The sequence below is a fragment of the Cupressus sempervirens genome, chromosome 11 (assembly GCF_028749045.1).
Source record: "Cupressus sempervirens isolate cs-2001-9-10 chromosome 11, ASM2874904v1, whole genome shotgun sequence".
In the NCBI taxonomy this organism is placed as follows: Eukaryota; Viridiplantae; Streptophyta; class Pinopsida; order Cupressales; family Cupressaceae; genus Cupressus; species Cupressus sempervirens.
The window spans coordinates 342140952-342146951 of record NC_143128.1 but is presented as its reverse complement, the minus strand read 5'-3'; positions in this window follow the sequence as shown (position 1 = coordinate 342146951).

Genomic DNA, 6000 nt, shown 5'->3' with positions numbered 1-6000 from the left:
CTTGTTATGTTTTATTGTTGAAAAACATGCCCCATAAGTATTTTAGTCAAAAAAGGTGAGACATAAAAAGTGGTAAAAAATCCTTAAAATTTGTTGACCAATTTCGGATAAAAATAAAGTTTACAAAATGTCATGGGGCAACATCATAAGCAGTCCATGCATCTTGGAAACCCATAACAAATACAATCAATCAATTTTTTAGCCGATGGGCTATTTGTGGGAACTTTGTTTCCAAAAATTAAAATTTTGACAGAAAAGTTGTTAGTTGGCCGAAAAATTGTAAATCCTTCCCGTTAATTATTTACTGACGAGTTTCTCACTTCACATTTAACTCTTGTTTTGATATTTATTAGATGTTATCCACTTTTAATTACTTGTGATCTCCATATTTGCTAATGTTGTGATCTCTATTTATTTATCTTTTAATTTTTAAAATTGAGTTTGATTTTAGTTTTAAAATTATTTTAATTTAATTTTTATATTAGTTTAGTTTTTTTCTTTTAAGTATTATGTTTTAGTTTCTATAATTCATTTAGTCAATATAATATTTGTTAGAGAGGATGCATTTTTAAATTTTTTTTAAAATTTCTCTTTTTCATAATAGATTTTGTGATGAGATTTTTTTAAATAATTATTTTTTCATTTTTGATAGATTAAATTTAAATAAATAATATTTATTAATCTATTTAAAACACTTTAGTAAATATATGTTATTTAAAATAAAAATTATTAATAATCTAATTTGTTCAAATAAGAGTATATTTTAAATCTTCACTTTTAACTATTGTTTTTCTTTTCTTATTTATTTAAAAAACAATTACATGTGATCTCCACATTAGCTCATGTTGTGATCTCTATTTATTTAACTTTCGATTTTTAAAATTGATTTAGGTTTTAGTTTTTCAATTATTTTAATTTATTTTTTATATTAGTTTAGTTTTTTCTTAAAATTTATTTTTTAGTTTCTACAATTTATTTAGTTAATAGAATATTTGTTAGAATGTTATTTTTTCATATTTTTTTGTATTTCTCTTATTAATTTTTCATAATAGATTTTTTAATTTTATTTTTTCCATATTTGATAAATTGAATTAAAAAATAATATTTATTAATCTATTTAAAAGATTTTACTAAATATTATGCTATTGTATTTGCCATAGGCTATACTATTGCAATCGATTGTACTTAACTAGTTATTAAACTTTTCTATATCAACCGATTAGATGTAAGTGCTTTTCATTTTAATTTTAACTTTTAATTTTCGTAATACTTATTTATGAGATTTTTAATTTTTAAAATTTGAAAATTTATTTTACTTGAATTTCATTGGCTTATAAATTTGGGTCTTAAGGAGCGGATTTTGAGGAAGCACTATCCAATATTTTAGAATGTAAAAATATTTTGTTATGTAAAACTATTATATCAACAAGTGCCACATAGTGGCATGTATTTGTCATAATTTATTATAGCCTAATTAGATAGAGTAGTAAAGTTAAAAATTTGATAAAATTTAACATAATTTTATTAATATTTTAAAATTTGATTAATTTTTAAAAAAATTAAATGATACTTCTACATTAAAAATCTAATGAATACTTTAGAAAGATTAAAAAAACATAATTAATTTTGAATATTTAAATATTTGGGAAAAATATTTTACTAATTTTTTTTAATTAAATAAAAATGTCATTATATTATATAAGTAATTAAGTTGTATCTTAAGGTATTAATATTTTATTTAAACTAAAAAAACATTATATAAAATATTGTTCATAAAATATGATCACAAGATATAGAAAAACATATTATTAAAATAATTATGCATATAGATTTAATAGTTTTACATAACAAAATATTTTTACAATTTCATTTATAGCCCTCTTGATTATTATAAAATTTTTATAAAAGTTAACATGATTTATATTTTTCATTCTAAAATATCCTGTAGTGCTTCCTCAAAATTCGCTCCTATAAGACCCCAAATTTACAAGCCAATGAAATTCAAGTAAAACAAATTAAAAAATTTAAAATTTTCACAAATAAACATTACAAAAATTAAAAGTTAAAATTAAAATGAAAAATACTTACATATAATTGGTTAAGATAGAAAAATTTAATAACTACTTAAGTAAAATTGATTGCAATAGTATAGCCTGTGGCAAATACAATAATATGTTACTATACAATTATTTTAATAAGTTGTTTTTCTTTTATAATAGCTTATGATTATATTTTATGAATAATATTTTAGTTTAAATAGAATATTAATACTTTAAGAAATAATTTAATTAGTTATAATAACACGATAATATTTATATTTAATTATAAATTATTTTTAGTTATAAGATTTTTATTAATTATTTTCATAAATCAAAAATTAGATTTTTAATGTAAAAGTATAATTTAAAAATTTTTAAAATTAATCAATTTTTATAATATTAATTAAATATAAATAAAATAACATTAAATTTTACCAAATTTTAAACTTTACTACTCTATCTAATTGGGTTATTATAAACTATGGCAAATACATGTCACTATGTGGCACTTGTTTAAATTGAAAATTATTAATAATCTATTTTTTCACATAAGATTATATTTAAAAAAATATTTTTACACCTATCGACTTATCGTTGCAAGCACAAAAGCGTGCAACTGCTAATGATATTATATAAAAAATTGTTTGTCACGTCTCAGAAATATTTGCATTCATTAGTACACGAGTACCATACTCCACACTCTCAACATTCCTCTTGCATCTCATATACATATGCTTTTTGATTTTCATGGCTGCATAGCGCTGCCTCATTTTTGTACTAATTATACTAGTAATCAAAACATCTAAAACTATTTAAAATAAATATACATTATTTATTTCTTTATTATTTTAAAAAATCCTCTTAATTGTAACTGGTAAGTTTTGTTTTAAACAACCAAACTACTAATCCATATCTTCATTTAATACATTACTTTTCAAATATATTAAAATATATGACACTATAGTAATTATCAGTTCAAAAATAATAGTTAAAAACTTTCTATCAGCCAATAAAATTAAAGAATTTTTGAATTTAAAAGTTCTTTCTAAAGTTCTCATTTTTTTCTATATTTATTAAAATAGAAAAACACTAATTTTCTTGATTCTTATTGGTTCCAATGGAAAAAGGCAATGAAAACAATGGTTTAATGAAAAAAAAAAATGGAAATCTAAAAACCAAGAAATCTTTATAGTAAAAGCTTGTTCCAGCAGAAGAAGACTCATGTATCAAGATGTTGACACGAAAATGATAATATTAAATGAACTATTGTACAAATGACAAGGAAGTGTCCAAAAATATTCCTTCATGATAATGGATGTTAAACAATTGAAATCCCAAACAGGGGAGCTCAATTGGGTTGTCGAAGCACTGGATAAATTTCATGAATATCCCCATTAAATTTCATCCCCTATTATTAGTCATTACAAATATTACTCCGTTGCATATAACAATCATTCCATTTATTTAACTACTTTTTTCCTATTGATAAATAAATACCCTACATAAGTACATATTAACGATTTCATTGCATATTACAGTCATTATGAATATTATTTATACAGTGGACTCTACATATACTGATATTGTCCTATACTCCCAATCAATTTGGAATGTGAATTGGACAAAAATTGTAAAATGTTTATTCCTGACCTTCAATATAGTACTGATGGTTATTTGAGGCGATCATAATGTTCTCTGAGGCAAAAATGGTGGAAATTAGACTTGTGTATGCCACGTGCATTTTCTTGAAGAATTTTTTTACTGTCTTGTCCTTTGTATTTCGGATTTCTTTGCATTGGGAAAGTAAAATACAATGCTAGCCATCTCAAACTATTTTATAACTAGCTATATATACCTCTATATATATTACGCCGAGAGTAATCGTTCTCGAGGCGCCTATTTTTATTTAATCCCAAAGTTATTTTAATCGAAGTTGGGATTAATGAAAATAAAAATAGGCGCCTCGAGAACGATTACTCTCGGCGTAATATATATAGAGGTATATATAGCTAGTGGCAGTCGCGGCGCAATAGGAAAAATATTTACTTTTTATTTTTTATTTTGATAAGGTTACTATAAAATTGTTAATTAATTTTTAATTAGAGTTGTATGAAGTTAGTATAAAATTATGCTTCAAAATATTTTTAAAAATTTAATATAAGGAGTTTAATATAGATTAAAAATATATTTTTTATTTTTGGGATAGTGTAATGTAAAATGTTATAGTCATACATAGATATATGGTTAGGGACAAAGTTACCATTATAGTTAATGTTAACCTTAGGGATAGAATTAGGGTTAGGGTTAGCATTAGAGTTAGGGTTGGAGTTAGGGTTAGGGTTTGAGCTATGGTTAAGGTTAGGGATAGAGTTATGGTTATGGTTATTGTTAGAGTTATGGTTATGGTTTAGATTAGAGTTATGTTTATGGTTAAGGTTAGGGTTAATGTTATGGTCATGGTTAAGGTTAGGGTTAGAGTTATGGTTATGGTTATGATTAGGGTTAGTGTTAGGGTTATAGTAAGGCTAACGTTAGAGTTATGCTCATGGTTAAGGCTAGGGTTAGAGTTATGCTTATAGTTAGGGTTAGGGATAGGATTAGAGTCCAATTATGGTAGAGTTAGAATTAGGGTTAGAGTTAGGTGTAGAGTTATGTTTATGGTTAAGGTTAGGGTTAGAGTAATGCTCATGGTTAAGGTTAGGGTTACGGTTAAGGTTTGAGTCAAATATTATTTTAAATTTAATATAAGGAGTTTAATTTAGATAAAAATATATATTTTATTTTTGGGATATTGTAATGTAAAATGTTATAGTCATGCGTAGATATATGGTTAGGGACAAAGTTAGGGTAAGGGTTTGAGCTAAGGTTAAGGTTAGGGTTAGGGTTAGATTGTAATTATGGTAGAGTTAGATTTATGGTTAGAGTTAGGGGTAGGGTTAAGGTTAGTGTTAGGATTAGAATTAGGGTTGAGATTAGGATTAGAGTTAGGGTTAGGATTAGGGTTATAGATAGGGTTAGGGTTAGGGTTAGGGTAAGGTTCTAGGTTAGGGTTAGGGCTAGGGTCAGGTTTAGGGTTAGAGTATGAGTTAGGGTTAGAGTTTGAGTTAGGGTTAGGGTTATAGTTTGAGTTAGGGGTAGACAGAGCATTATAATTTGGGTTAGGATTAGGGTTAGGTTTAGGGTTTGAGTTTGAGTTATGGTTAGAGTTAGGGTTAGAGCTAGAGCTAGAGTTAGAGTTAAGGTTAGAATTAGGGTTAGTTTTAGGGTTTGAGTTACCAATAGAGTTAATTTTACAGTTGGGCTAATGTTAGAGTTAGGGTTAGGGTTAGAGTTTTGAGCCAAGGTTAGGGTTAGAGTTAGGGTTAGGGTTAAAATTAAAATCCAATTATGGTAGAGTTAGATTTATAGTTAGAGTTATGGGTAGGGGTAGGGTTACGCTTACAGTTAGGGTTAGAGTTAGATTTAGGGTTAGGGTTAGGGTTAGGGTTAGGTTTATATTTAGAGTTAGGGTTATATATAGAGAGAGTTATATCAATGTTAAGGTTAGGGTAAGGGGATTGAGTCAGGGTTAAGGTTAGAGTTAGGGTTAGGGTTAGGGTTTCAGTCAGGATTAAAGTTAGGGTTAGGGTTAGAGTCTAATTATGGTAGAGTTAGATTTACAGAAAGAGTTAGATTTAGGGTTAGAGTTAGGGGTAGGGTTAGGGTTAGAGATAGGGGTAGACAAAGGGTTAGGCTTAGGCTTAGGGTTAGGGTTAGGGTCAAGGTTAGGGTTAGGTTTAGGGTTAGAATATGAGTTACGGTTAGAGTTTGAGGTATAGTTAGGGCTGTAGTTTGAGTTAGGGGTAGACAGAGTATTAGAATCCTAGCTACGATTAGGGTTAGGTTTTGGGTTATGGTTATGGTTACGGTTAAGGTTAGAGTTAGGTTTAGGGTTATAGTTATAGTTAGGGTTAAAGTCCAA